This window comes from Gopherus flavomarginatus, chromosome 22 (genome assembly GCF_025201925.1).
Source record: "Gopherus flavomarginatus isolate rGopFla2 chromosome 22, rGopFla2.mat.asm, whole genome shotgun sequence".
Taxonomy (NCBI): Eukaryota; Metazoa; Chordata; order Testudines; family Testudinidae; genus Gopherus; species Gopherus flavomarginatus.
Genome location: NC_066638.1, coordinates 14,342,369 through 14,354,418, shown reverse-complemented (window position 1 = coordinate 14,354,418; position 12,050 = coordinate 14,342,369).

The window sequence follows — 12,050 nt, the reverse complement described above, 5'->3', positions numbered from 1 at the left end:
ATCTCTGGCTCTTCAGCTCAGCTCTGGAGTTACACACAGAGGATTAAATCCTTTCAAAGAGAGTGACATAAATTCCCTGCAAAGTGAAGCGATTATCATCTCCCCAGGCTTATAACATGTTTATCTGCAGTATATAATTCAGCCACTAGATATTGCTGTGTGCTGTACGGCATTCCAGAGAGGCTGTGGTCCTGGTAAACAAGGGAGACAAAGCTGGCACTCAAGCTGTGTGGAAGTCTGCCTCTGTGTGTGTCTATAGTTTTTAGCCATTTTCTTTAATTGGTACCACCTGTTTAAGCAGCGAAGAGTCCTGTGGCACCTTATAGACTAACAGACGTTTTGGACCGTGGGCTTTCGTGGGTGAATACCCATTTCGTCGGATGCAACCCACGAAAGCTCATGCTCCAAAATGTCTGTTAGTCTATAAGGTGCCACAGGACTCTTTGCTGCTTTTACAGATCCAGACTAACACGGCTACCCCTCTGATACTTGACACCTGTTTAAGGTGGATTATGATCTCAGATGTCATGATGTCTCCTCCCTTTGGCATTTCCAGAATGTTTGAGGAACATCCATTGGGAATTATTCCATTGCATGTGGGGAAAAATCTCTGGTGCAACTGAAAGTTTGTTACAATTCACTCATGCTGGTTTAAGGCTTTTTCAATAGACTCTCAAATATGCATCTATTCTCCCTGCTCTCCATAGAACAATTCCATCTGGAATCCTCATTCAGGTATAAGCTAATGAGAGTAGCCATATATTCAAACAGGAGGTAGTGCGGTCCAGTGATTATAGGGCTAGCTAAGGACTAAAGTAACGTGTTGTATTCCTTGTTCCGCTACTGACCCTTTGTCCTCGTCTAGTTCTTTGTCCTCTGTTCACTGGATTGTGTCTCATACACCCTCTAACCCAGTCACAACAACACACAGACTTTGGCGGAGTCTCACTCACAACACTCCATGAGGTAGGGATATATCACCAGGAGAGCTGGAAAATTTTCATTTTGGTCAAAATTTTCCATCTGTTCAATGAAAAAATAGAAATTGAAAGCAGAAATGTTTGGCGGTAATTTTTTTAACCAACCCCTGAAACAATTTACTGAGAGTTTTAAAAATCACTTTTGGGGTGGTTGTTTTGTAGGGGAGAGGTTTGGGGGGGGTTGAGGTTGTTTTTTTAATCAAAACACTGATTTTTATAGACAATTGTGAAGGGGGATTTTAAAAAAGAATCTCGTAAAAATAATTTTGCATTTTTATCAGTGTTAATTATTATCCCCTCTTTTCAGAGGAAGGCAGAGATTTTTAAAGGTATTTAGGTGTTGCCAGCTTGCTGCATATAGGCCAGGTCTACACTATGGAGGAAGGGGGGATCAATCTAAGTCATGCAACTTCAGCTACGTGAATAATGTAGCTGAAGTCGACATACTTAGATCTACTTACCACGGTGTCTTCACTATGGTGAGTCGACTGCTGCCGCTCCCCCATCGACACCAACTACGCCTCTCACCTAGCTGGAATACAGGAGTCGACGGGAGAGTGCTCGGGGATCGATTTATCGCATAGATGCGATAAATTGATTCCTGCTGGATCAATAGCTGCCCGCTGATCTGGCCGGCAGTGAAGATATACCTTTAGTGTTACTGGGCCTAAACCTCATTTTCAAAAGAGATTTAAGCACTAAGGAGCCTAAACCCATTGGCTATCAATGGGATTTTGGCTCCTAAGTGTCTATATCAATGGGATTTAGTGCTTAAATGCCTTTGAGGAGCTGAGCCTAAGTGCCTAAGTCTCCTTGGAAAATAGGATTTGGGCCCCTAAATCATTTAGGCCTCGCAACACTGAGTGGAGCAGCAATCAATCAGGGCTGGGGAGCAAAGGCACAGAGGACCAGATTTATAAAGGTATTGAAGTGCTGAACGATGCAGACGGGTGCTTAGGAGCATATTCAGAAGTGCTTGAGCACTTACTTAGAAGCTTTTGAAAATCTCACAAGACACGTTTTTAAACCTGGCCCCACAAGATTAAGGCCCAGATCATCAAAGGAGGTTTAGGCACCAGACTCCCTAGGGAGACAAAGCTGGCACTCAAGCTGTGTGGAAGTCACAGAAGAAACCTTTGGGAGAACTGGGAACTGAACCAGTGTCTTGAGTCCCTATCCCATGTCTTAACTGTCATGCCTCTGATGCCATTGTGTATTCATGACCAGTGCTTTAACCGCACACCATCCTTCCTCAGCCTTTGGGGGAAGTTTGACTCCTCACTGATGCAGCCTATCTGTAGCGGGGACAGCACTGCTAAGAGCCAGATCGAGCAGACATTCTTCAAAACTAAACAGCTCAACCTGCCAGGGGCTAGTGCATTGGGGGCCCTTTTCTTTACTAGAAGAAAGAGGCTTGTCCCATTTCTGTCACACAACGTCACGTTCTCACTGCACACTAGTGAAGGGGCACTTTGAAAACACACACCCCGGGAAAAAAACTTGGGATAATGCCAGAATGCTTCCTCTTCCCTCCCCGTCCCCCCACCCCCATGAAAATATCCAAGTTACAGTTGAGACTCCTGATTGGAATCCAGGTGCTGTATTTACATTTTGTCTGAAATTAATTCAGTTGAATCTTTCAGATGCAAATGCCAGCAAAGGAAATGGAACATGATTATTGGGGAATATATTTTCTTAATGAAACAGTGCAGCCAATCTTTTGTCAGGGAGAGTAGCCCTTTATAAATAAGCAAGCGCGTGAAACTGACGGGGCAAGGAATCTAGAATTATATATCTTTAATCAACATTGAAAGGCTGGTTTTGAGTGAGGGTGCAAATGTTACTGTTAGCAGATACTTACTCTAATTACTGTACTTCCTGGTTACCGGCGCCTAAAAAATATGCACAGGGTTAGAACGTGTTATGATTCACCAAACCGAATCAGAAGGGTGTGCGCAAAGCAAGCTGAAAATAGGGCACACAACCTGCTTACTGTCTCTCTGTATTTACCTCTTCACTGATACGCCTCTGCCACATCTGCTGTGTTTTGTCTGGGTTTCTTTGAATATCTGGAAACCTAATGGGTGTTTTTCACCTGGATGGTCTTCTTCATAGTAGTAATACCTAGCTCTTATATAGAGCTTGAATCTGTCAATCTCAAAGTGCTTAACAAACGAGGTTAGCATGCTTTTTCACATTTTACAGGTGGGGAAACTGAGGCACAAGCAAGGGCAGTGGCTTGCCTGCAGTGACAGAGCCAGGAACTGAACCTAGATATTTTCTGAATCCCAGGGCAGTGCACTATCCACTAGGCAATGCTGTCTCCCGTAACACAAGCCCTTACAGAACTGGAATATCTGGACTTGCAGTTGGGTCATTCCATCTGGACGGGCTTCACTGAACACGTGCAATCTACCCCAATGCACCTGGACTATCTCACAGCCAAACAAGTGCCACGTTCCAAGGTGTACCTGGGTCATCTGTGTGAGCAGGTGCATCGTTCTGGCATGTTTAATAGCACAGTAAGTGCACTGTACTGCAGATGCCTTGTGTATCTGACAGCAAAACAAATCTAGCCCCCCTGGCTGCAGCAGGGACATTTGGCAGCAGTGTGTACATTCTACCAAAGGGTACTGAGCACCTCTGGGGAAAGTGGCCAGGCAGTATGGTGTTAGATCCCAGTCTTGACTCTAAGGTACAAAGCTGGAGTCAGCACCAACTGTAGGCTTCCCCCAGCATGGGGGAATCCCTGGGTGGCCTATGTCAACCCCCCTCGCTGGCCTTGGTGTAGAGGGCTCATTGGAGGTAAGACTAGAAGGCCCCGTATGCTGCCAGAGGGGTGCAAAAAGGCTTTGGTGTAAGTCAGATTCAGGCCCAAGGTACAGGGCAGTGAAGAATCAGGCTCCATGTGAGTAAAGGCCGCAGATCTGGCCTCCCCAGGAGGGTGCCCCTAGCACATCTCCTCTAAGAAAATCACTCCCATTTGGCTCTAATAGGACCAGATCCTGAGAGAAGCCGAATGCTCCCAGCTCCCATTGGATCAAACCCTGCAGTCTTTATTCAGAGCCTTATTCTGCTCTCACTGACCCCAGCGTAACCTCACTGATTGCAGCAGTTGCACCTGATTTCCAACAGAGTAAGTGAGAGCGGAGTCGAGCCCTCTGGGTTTCCTCCAGGCTTAGTGGCAACTTTGCCTGAGCGAGGATTTTTAGAATGGGGGCCGCTGGCTGCAGAGCGGGCTGCTGGTTCACCAGATCAGGCCCCCTTGCTCGGACCCTTTTATTCCAAAAAGTGTCGGTGTTTTAGTATTGTGCCTTCTGCCTTGGGTCCTTAAGTTAAGTGGGGTCTGAAAATGTGGATTCTGGAGGACCCAAGAAACTGGGGGAACCTCTGATTCATACTCGGAAGAAAGCTGTGCATCCCAGGAGTGTGGGTGTGATGCTACATGGGGCTAGTTAGGATGGGTATGATGGAAGAGAAATGGTTTGGGCAGGGTGGGTCAAGGAGAAGACACAGCACCTGGGGGAATCCAGGTTCCATTCGGTTGGGAGTCACCCTCTTGAGAGCTTGTGACAAGTTAAAACCAAACTGATGCAAGCAGTAGCAGTGATACAGAGCAAATGTGTCTGTGTGGTGCCCAGGCAATCCTGGCCTCAGAAAGCAATACAGCTTTGGTAGGGCTGGCATGTGGAGGAACCATTGCACTCTTAGTAGTCGGTGTGATCATAAGAGTGAGCTGGAAAGTATCCAGGGCTGTAGCTCTGCTGAACTCGTCATACACCAGCAATGCTGGCCCATTTGCATGCACATTGTTTGTGTGATCACGCTGGCCAGATGTGCGATTGCACGTCTCAGTGTTGCACACTCACTGTGGGCAGGAAAGCATAACTGAATGCATGATGCTTTTCTCCTCCAGGAATAAGTGACAGAGGAAATGATGCCATGAAATTCAATCTCCTGGCAAAATAGGATTTAAAGTCTCTTGCCTGCAATGATTTGCTTTGTACTCTGAGGCCTGTGATGTCTGTCCCTGCCCTTTGGGATGCCAAAGGGCCACAGATGAATCCATGGGGCAAAGACAGTTGTGGGTTTGTTCTCTCTTGGCTCATGGATTACAGCTGGGTGAAATTTTTCAGCCAAAAGATTTTATATATAAAAAATGCAGATTCTGCCACACCACAACATTTAGTGAATTTGTGTCAGTTTCGCCTGAATTGTTTTGGCAGGAAAAAACAACAACAACAAAAGCAAATCAACCCAAATTCCACAGAAATCAAAACATTTAATTCTGATCTTTTCGAAATGAAATGTTTTGCTTTTTTTGGGACAAAACAATTTTTTGTTTTGAAATATCCTTCTGCTTAATTTCACAAGAAATTACAAAAACAATGTTTTTTTAAAAAGCGCTTGAAATCAAAATGAAATGTTTGTTTTGGAGTCAAGCTCACTGTTTTGGGACTGCAGACTCACTACTCCTGGGGGAATTATGCGCCAAAAATTTAAAAATTATGCACATAGTCTTTTAAAATTCTGCATATTTTATTTGTCAAAATAACACACAAAAAGTATGCCAGCTTCAATTATTTTGGTAATTTATTTCAAAATACCTATCAGCAAGTATATGGCTGTAATGATACAGACGACCAAAAGGTTTCAGGAAATGTGTTTTGATAAATAGATTTTTTACTAAGAATATTAATACTGAACTCTGGGGAATAATTGATTTAAACTACAATACAGAAATGTATTTCTGGCACCCCTCTGAAGCAGTGCAAAGGCTTGGGGAAGTCGGGGTAATGGAAGAGCTGAGGGAGAGGGAAGCAATTGCTGGGAGTGAACCTGCAAGTTTGTTGGCTGTGCATGGGAGAAGTATGGAACAATTCGGGTGGGGAAGAGGATTGTTAGGGAATTGGGGAGCCTGCTGCATGCAGACTCTGACTGACCCCTAGCCTCTCCCATTCAGTCTATCATATCTGCCTCTATCCCCATGTGGCCCTGCACCCCCTCCCACCATCCCCATGTGGCCCTGCGTCCCCTCGCATTCAGCCCTGACTCAACGCTGTCACCCCACTAGCTCTTGTTCCCCCTCCCCAATCTGTCCCTCCACTAACCCTTCTGAACCCATCTATGTTACCCCCAAGCCGCCCCATGTACCCAGCTCTGCCTGTCCTCTCATGTCTCCTCATCTGGTCCCACAGGCAGGGTGCTATGAGGAAGGCAGCCTCTGCCCCCACCCTCTCCGTGGCTGGCTGCTCCAGCCTTAGACAGCTGCCCTCTCTTCTGGCACTACAGCAGCCCTTGGTGGGTGAAAGGTGTAATTGCAGCATTTCCTTGGCAGAATCCATTTTCTGATGATAGTGGGAAAAAATCTGTGGGGGACATGAATTCTGCGCCTGGGCAGTGCACAGAATTCCTCCAGGAGTAACTCACTGAAATGCCCTGTGGAATCAGGGCAGAAGTGAGTGTTAAATGGTCCATTCTCTAAAATAAATTACTACAAAGGAAAGCTCAGAGTCCTGAGCTGTCATCAGAGCCAGAGCCTGATTCCAGTTCATAGAGTCATAGATTACAGGGCCAGAAGGGACCACTGTGATCATCTAGTCTGACCTCCTGCACAACACAGACACAGAACTTCCCCAGAATAATGCCTAGAGCAGAGCTTTAAGGAAAACATACACACTTGATTTAAAAATGGTCAGTGATGGAAAATCCACCACAACACTTGGTAAATTGGGGAGAGGGATAACTTAGTGTTTTGCACATTGGCCTGCTAAACCTAGGGTTGTGAGTTCAGTCCTTGAGGGGGCCATTTAGAGATCTGGGGCAAAAATCTGTCTGGGGATTGGGCCTGCTTTGAGCAGGAGGTTGGATTAGATGATCTCCTGAGGTCCCTTCCAGCAATGATATTCTATGATTAAAAAAAAAATTACTCCAGTGACAAGCCAGAGAGACTGCATTGGCCCAGTATATAGACTCGTAGACTTTAAGGTCAGAAGGGACTATTATGATCATCTAGTCTGACCTCCTGCACAATGCAGGCCACAGAATCTCACCCACCCACTCCTGTAACAAACCCCTAACCTATGTCTGAGTTACTGAAGTTCTCAAATTGTGGTTGAAGACCTCAAGCTGCAGAGAATTCTCCCGCAAGTGACCCATGCCCCATGCTGCAGAGGAAGGCAAAAAACCTCCAGGGCCTCTGCCAATCTGCCCTGGAGGAAAATTCCTTCCTGACCCCAAATATGGCAATTAGTTAAACCATGAGCATGTGGGCAAGACTCACCAGCTAGCACCCAGGAAAGAATTCTCTGTAGTTACTCAGATCCCATCCCATCTAACATCCCTAGTGAACTAGGAAAGTGAAATTTCAACTCTGTGGAAATCAACAGGAGTCTTGCCATTGATTTCAGAGAGGCCAGGTGTTCATCCAGAACTGGTTCTCTTTTGGGTGACCTATATTCCTGTAGCTGGGAGCCTGAGTCTGATCTCACGCTGATGTAACCACACTGACTTTAGTGAAGTTTCTCCTAAATTGCTTTGGTGGGACCAAGTTCAGAATCCGGTTCAGGACTGGTTTTCCCACTGATTTTGAAACATGGTACTGGACACACTAATGATCTGCCTCTAGTCAGCAGTGGCAGCAGCAATCCCTCAGAGGTGAGGATCATCTCTTTCACAGGTTTTATTTTTTATGGGTCCTTTGGTGACTGAGGAGTCCAATTCTGGCACCATAAACTCGTTGGCAGACATTGCAGGTGATGTTGGAAGGCAGGATTGGGCCACGATTGCTGCGTGACAGTTGTCTGTCCTTTCTTTTCTGTCATTTTTATGCAAACAAGGCAAGGTGATTTTCCTCAAAAGAGATTGCTCCTTCTCTGACACGTCTTTGCCAGTTAGCCTTGTCCTGGGCTACTGTCTCCCAGTGTGTGATATCAATGCCACATCTCTTGAGGTTGTCTTTGAAGCATTTCTTTTGGCCTCCCGGTTTCCTTTCTCCTTTGGTGAGTTGGGCATATACCAATTGTTGTGGTAGGCTTGCGTCAGGCATACGCACACAGTGCCCGCTCCACCTCAGCTGGTGCTGGATAATCAGGGCCTCACTACTGAAGGGGTTGGCCTCTGTGAGGACACTGACATTAGTATGGTGATCCTTCCACTTTATGCTGAGGATCTTCCCAAGAAAGTGCTGGTGCAGGTGTTCCAGATTTTCCAGGTGTTTTCTGTAGGTCACCCAAGTCTTGCCGCCATAGAGAAAAGACTACCAGGCGTTACCCTGGCTTTGTAAACTGAAAGCCTGGTGTGTGTTCTGATGTTGTGGTTGCTGAATACCTGTCGAGACAGTTTGTCAAAGGCAAGGCTGGTACAGTGGATTATGTGCTGAATCTCAATGTTTATGGCCACCAGCATGCATACCATGGCCCCGCTCTCCGGGCTGCCCCTTTCCCCCAAGACCCTTCCCCCCACTTGCTCTTCTCTGCCCCCTTCTCCCCATGCTCTGCCCCCTGGCATCCCTGTTCCAGTGCCCCCGGTAAGAGATGGCTGCCAAGGTAAGCAAAGTGTTCTACATTGACAGAGAAGAACTGGAAAATGTAGAACTTCTTTGCTAGGTCTGATGATTGCCTGGGAGCTGGCTGGTGGAGAACTTCTGTTTTGCTGATGTTCAGGGTTAGCCCGAGGCTTTTGTAAGCTTCAGAGAAGCAGTTAAGGGCTGTTTGTAGATCCTCCTTTGAGTGTGCAGCTACAACACAATCCTCTGCATACTGGAGTTCAGTTAGTGTTGTCAATGTTACTTTAGTTCTGGCATGGAGGCGAGAGAGGTTGAAAAGGTTGCCGTCAGCCTGACATTGGATGCTGGTGCCCTATCGTGGATGCTCTTGGATTAGCATTTTCGTAGCTGCTAGGAAAGTGGAGAAAAGGGTGGTTGCCAGTACACAACCTTGTTTTACGCCTGTTTACCTCTGAGCCCTTTGTCATCCAGAGTCACAGCACAGGATGGAAGTAGTCATCTGGTCATGGAGGAGTCTTACAAAGGTGGTAAATTTGCTTAGGCAGCCAAACTGTGACATGATTTTCCACGGAGCCTCACAGTTGACAGAATCAAAGGTTTTTGCCAGACTGATGAAGGCCATGTACAGCTCCTGGTGTTGTCCTTGACATTTTTTCTGTAACTGCCTGACTGTGAAAATCATCTTGGGGGTGCCTCGTGATGGTCTGAAGCCACACTGGGACTCTGGAAGTACATCCTCTGCAAGAGGGAGCAGGCAATTCAGCAAGATTCTAGCTCTGGAGCGCCAGAAAGGCGGGTGACCTGCAGTCCCAACCTCCGCAGCCCCAACCTCCACAGCCCCAGCCCGAGCACTGGAACCATGTGCAGGGAGCGGTGATAAGCAGGGGGCAGAGCCAAGCCTGGCTGTCTGGGGACGCACATGCTTCACAATAGAGCTACCGTGTCCATCTGGCAGTTCCTTCCCTAGTCGATTTCCCCTTAAAATGCTTTGCTCTGGGAGGCAACACTTGCCCCAATGCTCCCAGTATCCTTGGAGCCGCCCCATCTTGAGCAGCTCAGTGTGAACTGAGGTGAAGAATGCTTGACCTGGACTAACCCTGGCACGAGTTAACTGGCATTGAGTGACTGGGCCTAACCCAAGGAAGGATAATTCATCGCAACAGCAGCAGGGGAAATCACTGGGAGGAATGCCAGAGCCTTTGCCTTGAGCCGAGCCATCCAAGCCCTATTGAAAACAAGTTTCCACTCGTATTGCTACCATGTGCGACACCCGCTCTTGCAGCTTTCACACTGGGATGTTTATTGATGTTATTCTTCGTCTGAAAGTGGTACAGAGAGCAGTGTTTCTTCTCACTCGGCTCCCCGTCCCGGGAGCTGGATGCTGGCCTGAGATATGCCCAGACACGCGCAGCTCAGATTCTGCTCTGCTCCTCGGTGTAAATTCTGAAGTCAATGGGATTATGCTGGGTTTATGCCAGTATGAATGGAGAGACAAACTGGGTGAATTAGCTCAGGATTTTCAAAAGGCTCTTGTGATTTTGGGGGCCCAACCTGAAATGCCTAACAGGAGCCTGATTTTCAGAGCGGACTCTCAAGCCCCGATCCTCAAAGGGATTTAGGCACCTAACTCCCATTGATTTCAAAGGAAACCAGGGGCCTAAATTGCTCTGAAGATCTGAGCCTTGGCACTTTCCAAAAATCAGGCCCCTTTGAGGTGTCTCCAGTGTGGCTCCTCAGAATTGATCACACTCTGGTCGCTTTTGAAAATATCAGACCTGTTGGATTTTCACAGGCCCCTAACGGTGCATCTGCGCAGCACACGGAGCCTGGGGCTGTGGGACCTGGCTCACGGACTCAGTGTTTCCAACCCCCCACATGAGTGTCCAGGCTGCAGTGTCAACCCGGCTTTACAATTGCTGCCTCCGGGCCTCACAGCTGGGTTAATGCATCCACACTGCACTACACAGACCTTATGACTCGGGCTATGCTTGAGCTGTGTCCACACAGCAAAATGACAGGGCTTGGCCCTGAGTCTCAGCAGGATTCGGCCTCTGCCCCTTCCCTCCAGCAGTATCCTAGGACCCATGCCTTGTTGACCCACGTCAGACTGATTTGTGTGTGGATGGAAGGGGGCTTGGGCTCAAACCTAGTCAGAGCCCAGGCTTAGTGTGTCATGTAGCCATACCCAAAGTGACCTCAGCACATAAACTGCGCTGACTTTCAATGCGGTTTGTGCTTCTAAATCACCTAAGCACCACCCTAAGCTAATATGTTGGACTTTCCAAGGATCTTTCATTGAGGGATCTCAATGCACTATGAATATTTAGGGCCTGAGTCCCTTCTGCATAGGTCCAACTTCACACCAGACCAATAACTCCTCTGGTTTCAAGGGGAAAATTGTGTTGGGTGAATTGAGCCATCTCCCCCCCCCCACACACACAGCCCCAATAAAATCAAATTATTTTGTTCCTATTTTGACCTTTTCACAACTTTTTTTTAAAGACTCTTTCTGAAAGCAACACATTTCGCTTTGAAAAGTCATTTCAGAACAAAAAGCTGAAACGCTTCATTTGTGTTTTGTTTTCAAGCCAAGATTCAGTTAAAATTGCCACATCTTTTGCAAAGTTTCAATTTTCTTTAACAAAACCCTTTAGATGAGACATTTCTGACCAGCTCTAGATAAACAAACCAAGACACACTTACCTTGCACACGAATCCTCCATAATCTTTTAGCTTCTCCTTGCTTAGTTAAGCAGGTCGTCTTTAATCAATGCAGCTTTCAGTCTTGGGTTGGAAGAGGGAGCCCGTGGCTCCTATTTTTGACACCCTGCCCATATCTCTCCCAGTGTCCTTTTTTTTCCAGTTTGCCAGGGCTGCTTTTTAACAGACACAAATCCCTTTGTGTGGCTTTCCTGTCTTAAGGATCCCCTCTTCTTTAGCCCAAACTGAGGGTGGCCACCCAGCTGGGCCCGAGACAGTCATTTTCACTTGTATAATTGGTGAAGTATTGGGTGATGGAGCTAATTCAGATCATTGTCTCACTTCCTGGCCTCCTAGATGGTGGGTTAGGCAGGAGTTAACCCTTTGAATTCAGGTAGCCAACAATACACAATTAAGTAGGTAAACTGAGTCACACACGGTAGCAGAACATAATGCAGAAATGTCCCATGTCTTCCACAGTTATAAAGATTTTTAATGCAGGTTGTTGCCATGGGCCTAAAGAGAAGGAGGTCTCTGCACTGTGTAGTGTTGTAGAGTGACAGGGTTTTGTTATCACCTTTGACTCCCTGGGCCACTTATTCCACTCCAATTTACACAATAGTGGACACACATGTGATTGTTTATTGGTGTGCAAGAGAACACCACCTTACAAAGGGCCAGGTGTGCAAGAACATCTCCCTTACACACACATGGACAGATGTGTGAAATTTTTCCTGGTACACATGTGCATGGTTGCAGGCACGCGTCCAGGAACACTTATCTCATTGACACAGGGCAGGTGTGCAAGATAACCCTTTCTCTCACGCCTCCCTGGGTATGATTGTAGATCAGTGTGCGAGCCC